The sequence below is a fragment of the Schistocerca gregaria genome, chromosome 6 (assembly GCF_023897955.1).
Source record: "Schistocerca gregaria isolate iqSchGreg1 chromosome 6, iqSchGreg1.2, whole genome shotgun sequence".
Classification (NCBI taxonomy): domain Eukaryota; kingdom Metazoa; phylum Arthropoda; class Insecta; order Orthoptera; family Acrididae; genus Schistocerca; species Schistocerca gregaria.
Window position 1 is genome coordinate 535,145,677 of NC_064925.1, and position 23,300 is coordinate 535,168,976.

Genomic DNA, 23,300 nt, shown 5'->3' on the forward strand with positions numbered 1-23,300 from the left:
AATTGTATCAATTATAAACGATTACGTGTGCAGTGTCGTCGTATTATTAAAGAAAGCAAGAAAGCCAGCTGGGCTGCTTTCACAAGCACCTTCAACAGTTTTACTCCTTCTTCTGTTGTTTGCGGTAGCTTGCGCCGGCTATCTGGCACTAATGTCCACTCACCAGGTTCTGGCTTGACGGTCGCGAATGACGTCCTCGTGGCCCCTGAGGATGTCTCCAATGCCTTCGGCCGCTTTTTGCAGAGGTTTCGAGCTCCACTCATTACCCCCTGCCTTCCTACCCCGAAAACAGGCAGAGGAGGCTCGGCCACCTAACTTCCACTCCTCGAATTGTGAAAGTTACAATGCCCCATTCACCATGCGGGAACTCGAAAATGCACTTGCCCGGTCACGGTCCTCCGCTCCAGGGCCTGATTCTATTCATATTCCGATGCTGAAGAACCTTTCTCTTGGGGTAAAGGCTTCCTTCTTCGTACTTATAATCGCATCTGGATTGAGGGACATGTTCCCGCATGCTGGCGCGAGTCTACTGTTGTACCGATTCCTAAGCCGGGGAAGGACAAGCACTTGCCTTCCAGTTAACGACCCATCTCGCTTATCATCTGTGTCTGTAAGGTGATGGAGCGAATGGTTAACTCTCGTTTGGTTTGGCTGCTCGAATCTCGACGCCTACTTACCAATGTACAATATGGATTTCGTAGGCCCCGCTCTACTGTTGACCATCTGGTTACCTTGTCGACCTTCATTATGAATAACTTCTTGAGGAAGCGCCCGACCGCGGCTGGGTTCTTTGATTTGGAGAAGGCTTACGACACCTGTTGGAGGGCGGGCATTCTCCGCACCGTGCATACATGGGGCCTTCGCGGTCGCCTCCCTCTTTTTATTCGTTCCCTTTTAATGGATCGACAGTTCAGGGTACGTGTGGGTTCTGTCCTGTCAGACACCTTTCACCAGGAGAATGGGGTGCCACAGGGTTCAGTTTTGAGCGTCGCTCTCTTCGCCATAGCGATCAATCCAATAATGGATTGCCTCCCAGCTGATGTATCAGGCTCCCTTTTCGTGGGCGATTTTACCATCTATTGCAGCGCGCAGCGTACATGTTTCCTGGAGCGCTGTCTTCAGCGTTCTCTTGACCGTCTTTACTCGTGGAGTGTCGCCAATGGCTTCCGTTTTTTTGCCGAGAAGACGGTCTGTATTAACTTCTGGCGCTACAAGGAGTTTCTTCCACCCTTCTTACGACTCGGTCCCGTTGCTCTCCCATTCGTGAAGACAACAAAATTTTTAGGTCTTACATTTGACAGGAAACTTAGTTGGTCTCCACATGTCATCTTTGGCTGCCCGTTGTACCCGTTCTCTATATGTCCTCAGTGTTCTCAGAGGTATGTCGTGGGGAGCGGATCGAACCGTCCTTCTTCGCCTATATCGGTCGATCATTCGCTCCAAGCTGGATTATGGGAGCTTCGTACACTCCTCTGCACGGCCGTCCACCTTACGCGGCCTCAACTCCATACAACATCGGGGTTTACGTCTTGCGATCGGAGCGTTTTATACTAGTCCCGTCGAGAGTCTTCATGCTGAAGCCGGTGAATTGCCACACACCTACCGGTGCGATATAATGCTTTGTCGTTATGCCTGTCGGCTACTGTCAATGCCCGACCAACCATCGTATCGTTCCTTTTTCGACGACTCTCTCGACCGTCGATACGGGTTGTATGTCTCTGCCCTGCTACCCCCTGGAGTTCGCTTTCGTCGCCTCCAACACCTTGATTTTTCACTCCCTGTAACCTTTAGAGTGGGCGAGAGCCACACGCCACTTTGGCTCCAGGCTCAGGTTCGCGTTCCCCTTGACCTCAGCTCGCTCCCAAAGGAGGTTACCCCCGGTTCGGTATACCACTCCCGTTTTGTCGAACTTCGTTCGAAGTTCATTAATATGACCTTCATTTATACAGATGGCTCTAAGACCAATGACGGGGTCGGGTGTTCTTTTATTGTCGGGGCACAAAGATTCAAATATCGGCTACATGGCCATTGTTCGGTCTTCACAGCTGAGCTCTTTGCCCTATACCAGGCTGTTCTTTACATCTGCCGCCACCGACATTCTGCTTATGTCATCTGCTCCGATTCACTGAGCGCCATCCAGAGCCTCAGTGATCCGTATCCAGATCACCCTTTCGTGCACCGGATCCAACGCTCTCTTCAGCAGCTGGTGGACGACGGTTCTCCGGTTACCTTTATGTGGGTTCCTGGCCATGTCGGTATCCCTAGGAACGAAGCTGCAGATGCCGCGGCCAAGGCTGCGGTCCTCCAGCCTCGGACGGCTTGTTGTTGTGTTCCTTCATCAGATTGTAGCAGGGTCATTTGTCGGCGCTGTGGCATGCCGATTGGGCTGCACTTACGGACAACACGCTTCGGGCCTTGAAACCTCTTCCCGCGGCTTGGACGTCCTCCTCACGTCCTTCTCGGTGGGAGGAGGTCGCTTTGGCCCGGCTACGAATTGGACACTGCCGGTTCAGCCATCGCCATCTGCTGACGGCTGCGCCGGCGCCGTTGTGTCCATGTGGGCAATTGCTGACGGTCCGCCACATTTTAACGTCCTGTCCGGATTTTACTACACTGCGTCTTGATCTTGGCCTGCCATGTAATCTGGATGCCACTTTAGCGGATGACCCAGGAGCTGCTGCTCGCGTTCTTCGTTTTATCAACTTGACACATCTGTCTAAGGACGTTTGATTATGCTGTTAATTTTTTAATCCTATGCCTGTTAATACGTCTTTTATAGTGTTGTCCCTTTTAGTTGTTGTTGTTTTAACCTTGTGCCTCGCGGTGCATTCCTAACTTAGTCATGGCGCTAATGACGATTGTAGTTGTGCGCCCTAAAACCACAAAAGAAAAATTCCCACCAGAGGGAGACACCAAAGCTGCGATTGCCACAGCGACGCCACCGCCAGAAACGGAGGGCGACTGCTTTACACTACGCGCTGCGGCGCGCTCTTCAAAACACCAAATTTTACCACGGCCTAAAGATGTATTATCTGAGCGCTCAAGTAGACACTGCCAACAGGAGTAAAACTTGCAACAGAGCACGAAGACACTCCAGGGGCGTCACAACGGGAAGACACGGACCAAATACTTAAGTGGGACCCCCACCTCTTCCTGCAGGCCCACTCTGTTCCCGGATCAACAAAACTTTACCCACATGCCATTTCATACCACTGTAGCAAGTTGAGAGCAAAAATTTTTTTTGATATTCTTAACCATTTCGAAAAATAGGACTGCTTTATAATTTGTCCCTTAGCATCCGTAGCGCCTTTGTGGAATGGATTCCAACTGTGGCTCCATTTTTTATCTGGGTACAGGATGTAAATATTCTCATATCTTAGTCTCGGATAGATTTCCATAAATATTTTTAATAATTTTTTATCTGGGTATAGGAAGTAGATATTCTCGTATCTTAGTCGCAGAAAGAATTCCATAAATACTTTTGATTAATTGACGAGCGCTGATCAACAAAGACTGTGATTTTTACTACTCCGATGTTTACACGATATTTTTCAAAGCAGTGCACTCCTACTTGAACGCACCTTTAGTAGCATCTCTGCCGGTCACAGTCCGCTAGTAGTAGTCCGGCGGTCGCGTTCTCGCTTCCCAAGCAAGGGGTCCCTTGTTAGATTCCCGGCGGGGTCAGGGATTTTTACCTGCCTCGAGATGACTGGTGTTTGTGTTGTCCTCATCGTTCATGACATCTCGCGAGATTGGGCTCAGCAAAGATGGGGAGTTTATAGAGGCGCTGATAACCGCGCAGTTGGGCTCCCCACAAACCAATCATCATCATCATCATCTGCCTGTCCTCGAACACATGGTGCAGGCCATTATTTGTCTGGTACTTGAGAATCGCCTCATTTTCCTTGAGCACTGCTTTGGAGTTCTCAGATCGAATGCCGTGAACCTTTGCCTTTGCTGATGGGAATTGGAAAATTACAGGGCGAAACATCAGGCGAATGCGGTGCACAGGTAATGTTGAATTGAGCTAGAAACTGCATGACTTCATTTGCCACGTGAGGCACCGTCACGATGAAGTTTCCACCCAGTCCGAGAAAGTTGTAATCGCTTCGTTGTTACGTTCTTCCTCAGTTTATCCAATACTGGCATCTACACTCCTGGAAATTGAAATAAGAACACCGTGAATTCATTGTCCCAGGAAGGGGAAACTTTATTGACACATTCCTGGGGTCAGATACATTACATGATCACACTGACAGAACCACAGGCACATAGACACAGGCAACAGAGCATGCACAATGTCGGCACTAGTACAGTGTATATCCACCTTTCGCAGCAATGCAGGCTGCTATTCTCCCATGGAGACGATCGTAGAGATGCTGGATGTAGTCCTGTGGAACGGCTTGCCATGCCATTCCCACCTGGCGCTTCAGTTGGAACAGCGTTCGTGCTGGACGTGCAGACCGCATGAGACGACGCTTCATCCAGTCCTAAACATGCTCAATGGGGGACAGATCCGGAGATCTTGCTGGCCAGGGTAGTTGACTTACACCTTCTAGAGCACGTTGGGTGGCACAGCATACATGCGGACGTGCATTGTCCTGTTGCAACAGCAAGTTCCCTTGCCGGTCTAGGAATGGTAGAACGATGGGTTGGATGACGGTTTGGATGTAGCGTGCACTATTCAGTGCCCCCTCGACGATCACCAGAGGTGTACGGCCAGTGTAGGAGATCGCTCCCCACACCATGATGCCGGGTGTTGGCCCTGTGTGCCTCGGTCGTATGCAGTCCTGATTGTGGCGCTCACTTGCACGGCGCCAAACACGCATACGACCATCATTGGCACCAAGACAGAAGCGACTCTCATCGCTGAAGAGACACGTCTCCATTCGTCCCTCCATTCACGCCTGTCGCGACACCACTGGAGGCGGGCTGCACGATGTTGGGGCGTGAGCGGAAGACCGATTAACGGTGTGCAGGACCGTAGCCCAGCTTCATGGAGACGGTTGCGAATGGTCCTCGCCGATACCCCAGGAGCAACAGTGTCCCTGATTTGCTGGGAAGTGGCGGTGCGGTCCCCTACGGCACTGCGTAGGATCCTACGGTCTTGGCGTGCATCCGTGCGTCGTTGCGGTCCGGTCCCAGGTCGACGGGCACGTGCACCTTCCGCCGACCACTGGCGACAACATCGATGTACTGTGGAGACCTCACGCCCCACGTGTTGAGCAATTCTGCGGTACGTCCATCTGGCCTCCCGCATTCCCACTATACGCCCTCGCTCAAAGTCCGTCAACTGCACATACGGTTCACGTCCACGCTGTCGCGGCATGCTACCAGTGTTAAAGACTGCGGTGGAGCTCCGTATGCCACGGCAAACTGGCTGACACTGACGGCGGCGGTGCACAAATGCTACGCAGCTAACGCCATTCGACGGCCAACACCGCGGTTCCTGGTGTGTCCGCTGTGCCGGGCGTGTGATCATTGCTTGTACAGCCCTCTCGCAGTGTCCGGAGCAAGTATGGTGGGTCTGACACACCGGTGTCAATGTGTTCTGTTTTCCATTTCCAGGAGTGTACTTTCACCTTGTTTGGTAGTGGAGAGCCTGGCGATTTGCACCCTGTACTGCCTCGTTTTCTTTCAGGGTCATAATGATGCAGCCATGACTCATGACCGGTGGTAATCGAATCCAGAAACAGACCCCTTCTATCACCGAACACGTGCAGCACCTCATGGCTTGTCTCCAATCGCACAGCATCTTGTTCTGGACTCAACAAACATGACATCCAGTGGCCACAAACAAGGGACATATGGAGATGATGACGCACAGTCGTACAGACATTGCCATACGAAATTGTCAACGGTTCACTGAGGTTACGCAATGTTGTCCGTCGATTCTCAAGGACTATCAAAACTGCACGTTAATGTTGATTTCAGTCACAGAGAATTCCGGAACACTAGGCCACTTTGCTTAACACAGTAAGTCGGTTTCCTTTGACGTCCTCCAACCGCCTAAATACTGTTGCACGAGGCAGAGGATCTGCACCATACGCATGCTGTAGCTCTTCTTGTCAGTGGGTGTATGGTTTAAACGAACACTTAATTTCATTGCACCCTACTGCTCCTCTCGCATTACCTAAATTGTCTGGTTTGCGAAATGGGAAGAGTGTCTACAAAACAGAGTATTACTTCCAACCTATCGATACGGGAGTGTTGCCGCCTGTGGACGTTATGCATAAGTGCCCGCTCTTTTCAAACAATCGTGGTACAGATGGGAAACTATCACTGAAGATACTGGAAAAAATCAGACTCAGTCTTTGTTGATCAGCCGTCGTAACACAGCAAAAGACTTCATTCACGAGATTTGCTACTTTTTCCATGTTTCTTCCCAGTTTCAATGTATCCGTATTCCTTGCTTTCAGTCTATAGGGGCGCAGTATACACGGGAACTTTGCCCCCAATGCCACAGCCCAGTTACGCCGCTGCTGTTACCAAAAGACAATTTCTGTAATTGTACGTTGATCATTTTCTGCACATCCTTTTAAAACAAAAACCACAAATAGTGACGTGACGCAATTTGAACAACGCAGGGGTCTCTCCAATGGCTCGCGCTGTTGCTTAGCAACAGTTAGAGAAGACTTGAATGGCAAGATTTGAACAACGCAGGGGTCTCTCCAATGGCTCGCGCTGTTGCTTAGCAACAGTTAGAGAAGACTTGAACGGCAAGAAATACTGATGTTTCTGTCTCCATTCCACAAAACCTTAAAGAAAAGCCTGAGAGGCCGGAAGAGCACGGAGCATCGATAGGAGTGAGAAGGCAAGCCACCAACTAGCATTTGGTATCTGCCAATCCTTGGCACGCAAAAACCCATGCGTCAAATCAAATGCACCTTTTTGCGAACGCGTAACATAAATTCTCACAGGTATGTATGTTAACTGAATATCGAAGCCTTCGACTCAGTAATTATTTTCAGGGTAATCTGATTTTGTAAAACAGGCATCCAAACTTTTAATCACGGTTTGATCTAGGCAGTTTGTGTTGGGAAAGTACGAATGTTGTTAACTTGTAACTACGGGAAAATCTGAATACTACTATTATACGTGATCCGATGAAGTTGCCACGCCAAGTGCTTTCCTCATTCGCTCATATAGACAATATTCGACGGTAGGAGTATAAAAAAGTTTCCAACGCAAAATACGTTTTCATAAGAATTTCTAAAGCATTGTAGACAGACGCCATGCATTAAGGTTATATTTTTAATAGAAAACGAGCTTTTATTTAAAATAATAGTTGTTTTATTAATGGTATGAAATGCGATTTGATATTCTTATTACTGATTACGTATCTGTAAATAGGGTGGGCCAGTTTCATCGTTTCTGGGCGGGTGCAGTTGGCATCCACAATAACAGAACAGTGCGTCAACATTTACTTAGCTTTTCGTCTCCAAAGTGCTGAATAGCTAGAGGTCGCTGGAATATGAGCTGCCAATATGTTGATGCCTTTCACTGCCAACTTTGGCGGTCAACTCATACTATGCACCATCGCCTGATTCTGTACCAGTCATTGCTTAATGTGTTGTTAGTTTCGGGTATACACAATTTACAACAGTGAACTTCATGTGTGCGTGATCTTTAAAGCCATTATGTATCCTCAGATCTGACAAAAAAAGTATTTCCGTCAACGACAAGCTAATTATCGCCCCACACAAGAGCGGTGTATCGCTAGCAATGTCGCGAGCAATTATTGCCTGTTATCGGTCAAACATTAGCGATTTACAAACAGTTTTTCGATCGCCACTATGTCAAGAAATTTTGTCATCAAAAAATATCTGTTATGGCTAAGAAAATTTCGTAAAACGGGTAAAAGTGCAGTATTTCTGTCACTCACTGAGGACGGTGTATCGAATAACAATATATCTGTTATGTCATTTGCAAACTAATAATGGAAGTTATTCCAAGCCGTATGTATTTAGGTTGGGGAGTATGTCTAAGTTGTGTGGCAAGTGCAAGCCATTGATGCTTACCTTCCCCTGTCGAAGTCCGAGCGCGAAGTAACAAAACGGTTGGTCAATACTGACAAGTGTAGTCCACTTAGGCCTGTAGCTACGACCATGCGGGAAGCATCAGGTCGTAAAGTCTGTACGGTGTTCGTGGGAAGACCGTTCGTTGCAGAGAAAAGAACAACCAACGCATGATGTGCGTACATATTAAGGTACCACATATAAAAATATATGCACTTATACCCGCTACACCCTGTATATATAAACAAGGGTTGGGATGTATGAAACGTGTTTAGGAATGTATTTGGTTGGAAACTGTAACTTATCCATTCAGGAAGTTTTTGAACTTAAATTATCTGCTATTTATACAGAAAGCTTGCGGAAATGTCCAGTATTTTGGGACCATCTTTGATCAGTTAGTTCATAGCTACCCTAAAAAATATCCACATGTTTCCGATCTGACTTTCCTGCTGTTGGTGCTGAAACAATTTATTTTTACTTGAAATGACGTTTAGTGGTAATACTGCCAACCCTTATTCTGGAGAAAGCGATTAAAATTCCCATCTGATCATCCATATTGATGTTTACTATAATGCATCTACATCGTTTAACGCGAAGGCCCAGATAATTCCTTTGAAAAATCACAGCTTAGTTCTTATCCTTAAGTAAGTAAAGACTGTCTTCCATTTATAATCACCTCGTCGTCGATGGAAAAATACATACGCAATAATTCTGTGATGATTTTGCTAATAATCTCATATTTTGATTTGTAATGCGATATAACACTGTAATCTTCAATGTCTATTTATGATTATTGTGGTGTCACCGCCAGACACCACACTTGCTATGTGGTAGCCTTTAAATCGGCCGCGGTCCGTTAGTATACGTCGGACCCGCGTGTCGCCACTATCAGTGATTGCAGACCGAGCGTCGCCACACGTCAGGTCTAGAGAGACTTCCTAGCACTCGCCCCAGTTCTACAGCCGACTTTGCTAGCGATGATTCACTGACTTCTACGCTCTCATTTGCCGAGACGATAGTTAGCATAGCCTTCAGCTACGTTATTTGCTACGGCCTAGCAAGGCGCCAGTATCCGTACTATTGATATTGTGAATCATGTACCATAAAGAGCGACGTTCTCCATTAATGGATTAAAGTTAAGTATTCCACCAGCTATGTCCGTTTTTCTCAATTCTAATTCCCTTGTCATGTTACAGACCTCACGCCAGCCTGCGTGAGCTGAAACGCGTGCATTTCGGCCTCCTTTAATAACACAGGGTTGGCTCTCCAGCCCACCACAACAATTATTCTGCCTGATTTGCTGTTTCTGTTTGTAACTCAGGCTTAGAGGCACTTAATATACTTACAGGTATTAATTTTTTAGCTTGTATATTTTCAAATTAGTGAAGCTTTATCTAAATTGCAAAATACATTGTACTTTCCACTCACGCCAAGCATATTGAGTAGATCCTTGCAGACTGAACTTGACTAATACGTGCGGAGGGCTTCAAATCCGTCATAATCATGGGTGCAATATCTGGTCACGTGTAGTCCATTTCGTTCGATAGACCTAATTCGTACATGTAGGATTCCTAATGCAGACATACCTATGATATGCTTACCTACGAAAGAGTAAATGATCTCTGAACCAGTTCCAAAATCAACTTTGATTATTTTAACACACAGAAATAGGAGAATTTCACCTTAACGATCAGTTTACTGATGTTTTTCATATTTATGATGTGATATATCCTGAACTTTGTGTCGTACCATAATACAGATTCCAGTTACATTTAGCGGTATATGTGGATACCACCTACAAAATGTGATTGCGAATGGAGTTAGAAGTAAAAAATTTTCTCCGACCTATTCTTTCTTTCAGCAGTGCTAGTTCCGCAAGGTTTTCAGAAGAGCTCCTGTGGATTTTGAATGGTAGGAGACAAGGTACTGGTAGAACTGCAGATGTTAGGGCGCGTCGTTAGTCGTGCTAAGGAAGCTCACTTGGACGCCGCCACGGTAGTTCAGAGAGTTCGGTCAGAGGGTTAGCTGCCCCCTGTAATAAAAAAAAAAAAGCTGTGTGAACGGATCAGCGAAGAACTTGAACGACTGCCATGGGACGTCTGCCCCGAACAAATACAACTAACAATATAGAACAAAGTGAGATCAACAAAAAGAAAAAAAAGATGGAGCACTTGCCTGCGAAAGGCAAAGGTCCCGAGTTCGAGTCTCGGTCTGGCACACAATTTTAATCGGCCAGGAAGTTTCATATCAATGCACACTCCGCTGCAGAGTGATAATTTCATTCTGAAGAAACTAATAAATTGAAACGTCGTACCGAAGGCTGCAGTTTTACTGCATGAACAGCGAACATGCAATTGACTAACCCTGTACCTTTCATCATTTTTAGGGTGGTGTCAGAGAAACGTTTCGTAAAAGTTTGAATTAATGTGTAAAGTTTCTTGCAAGTCACAAACACATAGTTCAAACTGTAACACACTTCTTCTTGTGTTACACCTTTCTGGAAGACTGTTCCTCAGAGTGATTAGATGATAACAACATTTTAATTTTTAATTTTGGTCAGTAAATATGCGAAATACTGAAAGCCAAATTTTTGGCCCCTGAAAGCCATCAGGTAACATGCAACCGGGACCGGAATCGTAGACCCTGGGCCATGGATCATGGACCATGGACCATGGACCATGAACCGGATGGCCGTTTAATATTACAGATAGGTGATACAAAGAAACGATGTAAAATGTGAGGGACATTCAAAACTCTAGGACGAAAGGCACATATGGATTCCTTGGAGGGATTGGGGTAAGGACAAGTATCTCTGTAGAAAAAATGGCATATAGAACACTAAAGGAGATATGTAATTGTAATACTCAGTGTCAGAAGTCCTTATCAAGAACACGCGACAGAGCATATCGAACGACTTCAGGGATACTCAACTGATATGCCACGTTGTTGTGGCGAAAATTTGTATTTGAGAAAGACTGTGCGACTTTCCTGCTCTCATTAACATATAACTTGTGTAGGTAACGTGACAATAAGATAAGAGAGGTTAGGGTGCACATGGAGGCACGTAGACAGTCCTTTATTCTCTCGCGGAATACTGGAACGGAATAGGACTGAAAATGCGTAATATTTTGAGGGAATTATTCTGCACATTACCCCACACAATGGACATGCGGAGTATTGATTATGATGCAGATGTAATCTACAAAATGTGGTAGCCTGCCTAGGAACTTTAGGGAAATGCTAATTATGAGAAAGCAACACACAGGAATAGCTCATATTTGTAATGTCTGGAATCACCTTTCGTGAAGTAAATCAATAAAGTTTAATTCAGTGCAATACTTTCACAAGCAACGCCTTTTATATTCGAGCATCAATTGTATCAGAGTTGCTAATGATAAGCAATAGTAGATAGAGGAAACGCCACCTGGTATCACTAGGGCTCGTGTTAAAACTCTTTGACACTGCTAACAGAGCACTACGAACTTAATTTTTTCAATTATGCTGAATTCTCCCACCCCATATGTCTGGCGCTTCAGCAAGCCACTTCAGGGATTTCGCGTGGCACACTGGCACCAGATAGTATCCATATGGGGAACTGTGTGGCATGCAGAGGGGATGGGTTTTTTCGCAGTTTTCCACGTCCGACTAGGTGAATACAGGGATGTTACTCAGGCCTCGCCTCAGTTACACGATCGCCAAACATTTAGAAAATGTTCGCAAACTTTCGCATGGGATAACGCTGGATGCAGACAGTTGGGGGTACAAAAATTCCGTCGAGGGGGTGGAGGCTGGGGTGGACGTGATAGAGAGATGGAAAGGGGTGGGGACAAGAAGGGCATCTGGCCACTCTGTATCACTCACACTGGGAAATCCTTAAATTAACATGCTGATCCAGAGAAGGGAAAGAGGGCAGGAACGAGACTGCTGAATTTATTAAACAAACAAATACTGTCTGAATAGATCCTAAAAGCCCAATGATACCGACCAGCTGCTGTGTCACCCTCAGCCCTTAGGCGTCACCAGATGCGGGTATGTATGGACGGGATTGTGGTCAGCGTACATTCTCCCCGCCGTTGTCAGTTTTCGTGAGCGGTGTCGCTACTTCTCAGTCAAGGAGCTGCTCAATGAGCCCCACAAGGGCTGAGTGCACCCCGCTTGCCAACAGGACGACAACGCCTTGGCGAATTTATTAAACACCTTGCCTGTTTATCTGAAACAGAGTTCCACTGACACAAAAGCTTTGAAAAATGTGCAATTTACAAGCTGATTCTGTTTTTTAGCTTAATGTACAGCTAAAAAATACTAGAAAAACATAAAAACGAAAGTTACCATGTTAATGACTAACTTACGAGGGTCACTCCAAAAGAAATGCACACTATTTTTTTTAATCCATCGTTTATGTTTGAAAGTTTTACAGTGCGTAAATACATCCTTTAGTAACAATATTTTCATTTCACCACATAACTTACATCCCTCTCAACTGCCTTACGCCATCTTAGAACCAGCGCCAGTATACCCGCTCAGTAAAATTCCGGACCAACCTGCTGGAGCCACTGTTCGGCAGCGTTAACAAGGGAGTCATCATCTTCAAATCTTGTTCCTCAACGACTCTTTCAGTTTCCCAAAGAGATGACAGTCACATGGAGACAGGTCAGGACTGTAAGTCGGGTGTTTCAGTGTTGTCCATCCGAGCTTTGTGATCGCTTGATCGCTTCCATGGTTTTTTGACTGACATGTGGCCGTGCATTGTCGTGCAACAGCTTTTGGCGATGTGGTCGAACACGACTCAGTCGAGCTTGAAGTTGCTTCAGTGTCGTCACATATGCATCAGAATTTATGGTGGTTCGACTTGGCATGATGTCCATAAGCAAGAGTCCTTCAGAATCGAAAAACATCGTAGCCATAACTTTTCCAGCAGAAGGCGTGGTTTTGATTTCTTTTTTCTTGGGTGAATTTTCATGATGCCATTCCAATGATTGCCTCTTCGTCTCTGGTGAAGAATGATGGAGCCATGTTTCATCACCTTTCACAATTATTCCAAGAAATTCATCTCCACCACTCTCGTACTGCTCCAAAAGTTCCGCTGCATACCGTTTTTCTTGTTTCTTTGTGAGCCACTGTCAACATCCTGGGAACCCACCTGACACAAACCATTTTTAACGCCAACACTTTCAGTATTCTGCAAACACTTCCTTCCCCTGTCCCAATGTACCATGACAGTCCATTCACTGTGATGCGTCTGTCAGCAGTCACCAGCTCGTTAACTCTCTGCACATGGTATGGAATGTGTGCAATACGAGGCCTGCCGCTGCGAGGACAATCCTCAATATTGCCGTGCCCGCTTTCATCACGTAACCTGCTTGCCCACCGACTAACTGTACTGCGATCGACAGCAACATCTCCATTCACCTTTTTCATTCTTTTGTGGACGTTTCCCACTGTCTCGTTTCCACAGCACAGAAATTGTATGACAGCACGTTGCTTCTGACGAACGCAAAGTGTAACAGCCACCTTGAAGACATGCTGTGACGGCCCCACTCACGGGAACAGGTTGAACTAAGTTTGAAAACAAGCGGGAAGTATATATCTACACACTGTAAAACTTTCACGCATGCAGAATGAAAACTGTATTTTTACAAAAATAGTAGGTTTTTCTTTAGGAGTGTACGGCAAGAACAAGGAATAAAAGTGCGATAGTGTTAATACGTCATCCTTCATTACCTGCTCTGCATTACTGCAGATGACGTGTCACTGAGCACATTTGTAGTGTGCATGCAGTACACGTGAGGTGCCTAGTTGTTCTTGTACACTTCACTAACCTGCTGCCTTCGTGATGATGATGTCCCCAGCGCAGAAAACAGCATGCAGTACGTGTATTCATTTTCTTGAGGCTGAAAGTAGCTTCGTAAGGAACTGCTGCTACGAATAAACTGTAACTCATTTGGGATGCCGCTCGCGTTTTTATTGATGTAGACATGAGAAACTATTCTTGATCACAACGTATTGAACATATCTTTCCACAGTCATTATATCTGGCTAAAATAACATTAAATACATTCTGCCACAGACATCATGTCTGTCTACTGGAACCGTCAGAACTGGAGAGTAAAATTACATGAATCAAATACTACTATTACAGACAACATGTATGTACCTAGCGACGGTCGGATCTGTAGTAAATAAAATTGCATGAAACTAATACTGCTATAACAGACCTGTCTGTCTACTGGATCGGTCAGAACAGGAGAGCCGGACTGCCTGAGGCATTTCTTGCGCCAAGCCAGCAATGCGTGACCCGAATGCCACCGAAGTGCATCGGCAGTAATATCGTCAGTCTTTTGTTTTAGCAATACTGCGATTTTAATAATTTTGAAATGACTGATTGATAGCTGGCTGTTGGGAGATGTTTATTTAAAGAAATGAAGTAATTTGGATGACAGGTTTAATTAATAATAGCAACTAAAGTTTAACGTTTTGGCGCCCTACCGCCGAGCACATGATCCAATGACAGAGCAGCAGAATCATGCAGGCGGTCTTTCTCACGGGCATGGTACCGAATCTAACATCTGTGACCGGTATCTCATCCCACATTGCGCCATCTCTATGCTTCTTGCACCTCCACTGTCCTGGGAATAGCTTCCTGGAGCCTAATATGATGGCTGAATAAGCCAGAACTATTACAAGTGACCCTCGTAATATAATTTGTATATAACAACTGATAGTGGAAGCTGATGATAAGAAAGGTAAGGCACTAACTGCTGTAGTAATACCCTGGAAAGGGGTAATACTACAGCAGTTACCGGGTGATCAAAATGTCAGTATACATTTGAAAACTGAATAAATCACGGAATAATGTAAATAGAGAGGTACAAATTGACACACATTGTTGGAAAGACATGGGGATTTATTAGGACCAAAAAAAGAAAATAAACGTTCAAAAAATGTCCAGTAGACGGCGCTTCATCTGATCAGAATAGCAGTACTTAGCATAACAAAGTAAGATAAAGGAAAGAAGACGTTCTTTACAGGAAATTCTCAATATGTCCACCATCATTCCTCGACAATAGCTGTAGTCGAGGAATAATGTTGTGAACAGCACTGTAAAGCATGTCCGGAGTACGGTGAGGCTCTGGCGTCGAATGTTGTCTTTCAGCACCCATAGAGATGTCGGTCGATCATGACACATTTGCGATTTCAGGTAACCCCAAAGCCAATAATCGCACGGACTGAGGTCTGGGGACATGGGAGGCCAAGCATGACGAAAGTGGCGGCTGAGCACACGATCATCACCAAACGACGCGCGCACGCGTCTAGCAATATTGGTTGGAGCGCCATCCTGCATAAACATCGAACGTCCCAACAGGTGTTTATCAGCCAGGCTGGGGATGATGCGATTCTGTAACATATCGGCGTACCTCTCACTCGTCACGATAGCAGAATTGCTGTCCAGCGCCATCTGTCGGACATTTTGTGAACTTTGTTTTTGTTTGGTTCTAATAAAACTCTATGTCATAGCATGCATGTGTCTCAATTTTTACCTCTCTAACTACATAATTCCGTGGTTTATTAAGTTTTTATACTGACTTTCGGTCACCCTGTACATCTTAGAAGAAAAATCAGGGAATGGAGGACAAATGAAAACTTTCTCGTGATATGCAGTACATCATTGAATAACGTAGATATCACTACATTTTTCTTGGTAACCTATTACAAAGAGCCGAAAACAACACCTAGGTTGCTCCTTGATGCCCGAGTTCCCCAGGATCGCAGATTCTGCGGCTTCGCGGCTCCTTCCCAGTGCGACCCGTCCGCTCTGCAGCCGTTATCCACTCACCTCGGCACCCGCTGCTGCCGCCGGCGTTCAGATCCTCAGGGTGCGGCAATCACAGCTCGCCTCCTGACCTGCTGCCGTGACGCGCCCACGTCGCTGCCCTGTCAGGCAGTCGGCGCCGCTGAGCCGCCGGCGCGTGCCTCGCCTAATCCCCAGGCAGGCCCGAGTTAAGCCCCGCCGTCGCGACGACAGCTGAGGCGCTCAGGTCGCGGCCCACATTCCGCCGAGGCCGTCGCTCCGCCGAGCTGCTCTCCAGCATCCGCGGCCAGCCGCAACTGGGGCGGCGCTGCGGTCACTACACACGCTGCGCTTTCTCGACTCAAAGGCAACTGGCAGCTCTCTCCCTGTGTCTCCAGGACACTGCCAACACTTTTTTTAGTCATCAGTCTTCTGACAGATCTGACGTCGAAACAGGTGCCCTATCATCATGCCCCTTCTTCTTGTCAGCTTTTTCCACATATTCCATTCCTCGCCGATCCTGCGGAGGAGCTCTTTGAAGAGTGGACTTCATTTCAAAGAATTTTCTTAAAAATGCATTTTATTTACTAGCGATTCATCAAGAACATTAAAAAATGGTTCAAATGGCTCCGAGTACTATGCGACTTAACTTCTGAGGTCATTAGTCGCCTAGAACCTAGAACTAATTAAACTTAACTAACCTAAGGACATCACACACATCCATGCCCGAGGCAGGATTCGAACCTGCGACCGTAGCGGTCGCTCGGCTGCAGAATGTAGCGCCCAGAACCGCACTGCCACTCCGGCCGGCTGCGTCTCTACATATGAGATCTCTGAAGCTATAACAAGTGAAGCATTCTCGTTAAAGTCGGCCGTCGAACATTGACACATTTAGTCACACTATGTGAGCATCCATGTAGTTGCCAGGGAGTAATTAATGAAATCATAATCAAATTGCTTTTAACAAATGGGAATTTTATTCCTAAACACGTTTTTTTAAAGGTACATATTTAAAATTATAAGCTGAAAGCACCCTCTAAATATCAAGTTACAATTTATTCAGAGGCAGAAAGAAACTAATTTCTGACTGTATGAGCTTCCGGGGTGAGAACCTTGCCGCTCCCTCATGGCCGTTGTCACGACCGCTCACAACAACTTCTGAAAGACTACACGGGTGCAAATCTGCAACACACCAGATTACTTCAAACTAAAAGTTTATAACAATTCACATAAGCACATAAACTATGCACCCCGTAGGAGGGATGGAAATGGTACAAAACACTAAAATTAAAACATTAACTTGCCACCTAAGTTGCAGCTTGATTTTAACTTCTAAGAAAAGTCTTACGGTGGTAGGGTGGCAACAGTATATACTTAAATGACCATTTATATAAAATCCCATGAAATGCAATCTTATATAAAATTCTACAAGTTTGGCCAAACAACAGTTACGATACTCTACAGTACACAAATACTGCCTTTCAAGATCATAGGCAATAATATCAAAGTTTCCAAATATCAAAAAATATTTCAGGGATTAGGCCGTTACGCTCCAAGCAATAAATTCGTTAACACACCAAATCCAACAAACATGACAGAGGCAGCTACTAACGTGCAATAGATTGATAGGGAGATTACCGAACAACCGAACCGCAGGTTGCTCTAAACCGCCCCTACTCCACAAGAGAAAAACGGACCATCAAATTATTAAATAACCACATCCCCGCTGAGTTCTCTTACTGACGGAGTAGAAAGACTCTCATTTATCCGTCTTTAAAGATTGATCCGAACGAAAAATATACTAACACTCCGGACGACAGACACACTAACTCCTTCACAAATTCGGACGAGAGGCAAACTAGCAAACTGGGGACGAGAGACTGACCGCAGACTGACTCCAGACTCACTCAGACTGACCAGCTGGCGAGCTCACAGCGCTTCTTAAATGCACGTCACCGGGCAACCTTTCACCTTTCCCACCAGAGGAGACACCAAGGCTGCGATTGGCACAGCGGTGCCACCGCCAGAAACGGAGGGCGACTGCTTCACACTACGCGCTGGGGAGCGCTCTTTTTTACCACGGCTCATTCTTCATCCCTTACGTTATCAGCCCACTTAGTTTCCGAAATTCTTCCATAACACCAACGTTCAAATGCTTAGATACCCCTCTGTTCAGGTTTGTCCACAGTTCATGTTTCACTACCACACAATTCTACGCTCCGGACATACATTCTCAGACATTTTTTTCCTCAAATTAAGGCCCATGTCTGATATTAGTAGACTTCTCTTGCTCAGAAATTCTCTCTTTCTCAGAGCTTGTCTGCTTTTTACGTCCTCTTTGCTCCGTCCATCAAATGTTACTTTTCTTAAATTACAATGAAGCGAAAACCCCTAGCTGCATACAGGCGTTGATATATGTCAACGGGGACAGTTGAAAATGTGAGCCCTGACCGGCACTCGAACCCTGGATCTCCTGCTTACATGGCAGGCGCTCTATGCATCTGAGCCACCAAGGACACAGAGGATAGTGCGACTGCAGCAGGGACTTATTTCTGTAACGCCTCCCATGAGACTCACATTCACAAGTTATTGTCCCGCACTATATTCATAGTGCCCTCGCCCATTATACTCATTACTCGCGGCTTTACTGGCGATTCCCGTAAGAGTTCGGGCTCTCTTTGTGCATCTGCACCGAAGAAGTTGGTGAAATGGCCGGTGAGCCTTAACAGATACCATCCTCATAAATAGATATACACAGTTAAGGCTCACCGCCCATTTGACCAACTTCTACGGTGCAGATCCACAAAGAGTGCCCGAACTCTTACGGGAATCGCCAGTAAAGACGAGAGTAATAAGTATAATGGGGGGGGGGGGGGGAACTATGAATATAGTGCGGGACAATAAGTAGCGAATGTGGGTCTTACGGGAGGCGTGCCAGAAGTAAGTCCCTGCAGTCGCACTATACTCTGTGTCCTAGGTGGCTCAGATGGATAGAGCGTCTGCATGCAAGCAGGGGATCCCGGGTTCGAGTTAAATATCTGCTATTTTTCTGCATAGTTGCCACAAATCCTTTACGTCCCATACCTCGTGATACCCAATTCTGATGTTAAGTTTTTCACCGTTCCCAGTTCTGCTGCTTCTTGCAAATTCCGTCTTTTTTCCATTTACTCCCAAACTATATTATATACTATTGAGACTGTTCATTCTATTCAACAGACCGAGTTATTGTTCTTCACTTTCGTGGGGATAGGAATGGTATCAGCGAATTTTATCATTGGTGTTGTAACGCCGGAAATGCATATCCTCCTATTTCCATCTATTTTACTATACATTTCTTACCTTGTTTTGTTACCTGAAGATATGACGTTTCTGTGTTTTTCTGTATTGTAAATGTTTTAATATATATATATATCGATGTATAATTGTTTTGTTCTGTAAATATTATTTGTATTTTTACGCTGGCTCTGGCCTAGGGAAAACTATGCTATCGAACGTCTACATCGGTTGGTTGTGTGAAGAACCAAAATGTTTAGGATCTTTGGTAGTGTGAACTCTGCCGTATGGAGCGCGCGCAGAGGGAGTCCGGTGGAATAGTGCGTTGAAGCAGGTGTGTTGTGTGAAGCTCCCGCGAGTTGCAGCGCTTTCAGGGTTTGGCAGCATGTAATTACGCTTGGCTTGCTATGATAGTTTCTGACACGGTGTCGCGGACGGGTAGCATTAGCTGGCGCACATCAAGAACCCGTTTCGCCTAGTGACGGTGTCGAGAAGAAGGCGCGCCAACATCCAGCTTCTGCAACAGTGACGGCCGACAGTGAGTGACTGTCGCCACCTCCTCGATCGACGACTTCAAACCTTCAGTCAACCAACAAGGAAGACTGGAAGAACGTAAAGTCTTAGAACTGTATTGCAGACATCAGCTTTTAAAATTGTTCAATGTACCTAAAAAATTACAGAAACGTAGCATGAAACTTTGTCGCTCATTGTCCCAATTGCGTTACCAAGCAGGGTTCCTTCCTTTTCCGGAATGCACCCGAGTGTCGTTGAGATTCAAAAGCCAGCATTAAAGTAATATCATTCCATTTTACTGCTTTAATTTCAAAGTTCAGTTAAGGTATTCATAGCTGGCGACAATATTAAGATTACACAAGCACAATTTAAGAGTGCGAGTTTTGTTACCATATTTTAGCTTACTTGTGACTGCAGCTCAGCTTGGTACTTACTAAATTTCACTATTGTTAATTGTTCAGAGTCATTTAATTCAAGCTCAAAGTTTCCCCAAATCTCAAATATCTAATTAACGCCAATTATTTTTTAACGTAACGACTGCACAATTACTTTCTTTATTAATTTTACCCTTTTCTCAAAATTAATTTCCACCAATTTCATTTGCATTTTTCCTTTCATTTAGATATAACCCTTTCCACCCTCTTTACCGACTAATTAACTTCGGTAACGATTGCTTTTCCCAAATTTCCATTAGGTGCACGGGGTTTAAATATTCACTGTCATTAAGGTCGATAAGTGAGTGGGAGGTTACACGTGGCGACCTGGTGACAGGACAATCTTCGGATTTGAGGTTGTTCTGGACACGAATTTTGCATTGTGAAATTCTCGTAACAAAGTACTGGTTACGAACAGGTAGTTACGTCAGCGAGAATAAGCAGTGGGAGGAATCCTAATTGAGATTTGGCATTTAAATTGAAAATTAGTAAAATGAGTGAAGGCAACAATTACTAAAATTTGGTAGACCTGGATACGGAACAATCGGTCGAACAGTGGGAAACGCGCACCGCGGAACCCATTGTTCAGGGGAAGGCGGCTAGCATGAAAGACGCGACTGCCGAAACGCAACAGAGAGCAGAAATGGAATTCCAAACTTCAGAAAATGTTTCGAAATCTGAATTTAAACTCAAATCTGAACCGACTGATTAGGAATACGGGGGTACAATTAAAGAGGAAGCCGCCATGGAAGTAAAACATCTACATTTACATCTACATCCATAATCCGCAAGCCACCTGACGGTGTATGGCGGAGGGTACCCTGAGTACCTCCATCAGTTCTCCCTTCACTTCCAGTCTCGTATTGTTCGTGGAAAGATGGATTGTCGATGGGCTTATGTGTGGGCTCTAATCTCACTGATTTCATCCTCATGGTCTCTTCGCGAGATATACTGCTTGACTCTTCGGTGGAGGTATGTTCTGGAAACTTTAACAAAAGCCCGTACCGAGCTGCTGAGCGTCTCTCCTGCAGAGTCTTCCACTGCAGTTTATCTATCATCTCCGTAACGCTTTCGCGATTACTAAATGATCCGGTAACGAAGCGGGCTGCTCTTCGTTGAATCTTCTCTATCTGTTCTATCAACCCTATCTGGTACGGATCCATTACTGCTAAGCAGTATTCAAGCAGTGGGCGAACAAGCATACTGTAACCTACTTTCTTTGTTTTCGAATTGCATTTCCTTAGGATTCTTCCAATAAATCAGTCTGGCATCTGCCTTACCGACGATCAACTTTATATCATCATTCCATTTTAAATCACTCCTAATGCATACCCCCAGGTAATTTATGGAATTAACTGCTTCCAGTTGCTGACTTGCCCTGCTATTTTGTAGCTAAATGATAAGGGATCTATCTTGCTATGTTTTCGCAGCACATTACACTTGTCTACATTGAGATTCAATTGCCATTCCCTGCATCATGCGTCAATTCACTGCATATCCTCCTGCATTTCAGTACAATTTTCCTTTGTTACAACCTCTCGATACATTACAACATTATCTGCAAAAAGCCTAAGTGAATTTTCGATGTCATCCACCAGGCCAGTTATGTATATTGTGAATAGCAACGGTCCTACCTGTATGACACTCCCCTGCGGCACACCTGAAATCACTCTTACTTCGCAAGACTTCTCTCCATTGAGAATGACATGCTGCGTTCTGTTATCTAGGAACTCCTCAATCCAATCACACAATTGGTCTTATAGTCAATATGCTCTTACTGTTTTCATTAAACGACTGTGGGGAACTGTATCGAACGCCTTGCGGAAGTCAATAAACACGGCATCTACCTGTGAACCAGTGTCAATGGCCCTCTGTCTCCCGGACGAATAGCGCGAGCTGGGTTTCACACGAACGTCTTTTTCGAAACCCATGCTGATTCCTGCAGAGTAGATTTGTAGTCTCCAGAAAAGTCATTATACTCGAACATAATACGTGTTCCAAAATTCTATAACTGGTGGACGTTAGAGATACAGGTCTATAGTTCTGCACATCTGTTCGACGTCTCTTCTTGAAACCGGTAGTTTCCGGGAATTTAACTGATTTATTGAATGTTTTGGTTAACGAAATCAAGGTTCAGTTTAGCAAGATAGGAACTCAGTCTGCCAAGCAAGAAGCTCTGTCTGAAAAAATTGACAGGAAGCTAGACAATCAGAAGAAATCTATTAATGTTGTTAATAACAATGTTGGAGATGTTAATAAAAAAGTTGATAAAATCAAAGAAGATAATGTTGTGATTAATACCGAAATCGGTAATCTTAAACAGTGAATGATAGGAGTTCAGGCGGAAATTGTGAGCATAAATACTCGTTTTGATTCCGAAATTAGCAGAATCAAGAAAAGTGTAGGAGAAGCAGTTGCTCCAATCATCGAGAATAACGTGACGGAACAAATTAAATTAGTGAAATACGAGGATCAACAGAAGACGGGGACTTCATAGGCTGTAGTGTCCGAAGTAGATACTAATGTGAGGAAGCAGGCTAATACCTGCGAAGAGAAAAAGAGTGAAGTGGAAACGCTTGCGACAATCACTTGCCAAGTAACTATGAGAGTGTTGGAATTAGAAAAGAAACTTGATGAAAAACAGAGCTATGTGCCAGTCTGTGCACATAGTTCGGAATTGTTGATGATACAGGAGCGCTTGGACCCCCTGAAAAAAGGCGGTATACACGCGACGGATTTCATTAAAAATTGTGAAAGAGTTTTACCCAGACCATGGACTAATGAGAGAGAAATTAATGCGGTAATCGACGTGTTGGCTGGTGATGCCAAGCGTTGGGGCTTCAACCTCATCATCACGAACCTGACTTTCGACGAGTTTAAAAATTTGTTTCTGGATGAATACTGGTCAGAGCGGAAACAACAAAGAGTCTGGCGCGAATTTGTTGTGTCGAGGCCTTTCGATGCGAATTCGCGCGGCTCGATGAAGGAGTTTTGTGAGGGCTGGATCGACAAGTTGGAATATTTGCGTGATCGCCGCACGGAATCCGAAATAGTGTGGGAACTCTACAAGAAGCTTCCAGATGATACAAAACGCTACGTAGGAAGCAATTACAAGACAATCAATGATTTCCTGGAAAGAGTTGAGGACGAGGACAATTGGCGCTAAAATCGCGACAGTGGTAGAGGCCGTGGTAACAACAACGGGTACCACAACAACGATAACCATGGGAATAATGCATACTGCAACCATGTCAGCAATAACAATAATGGTTC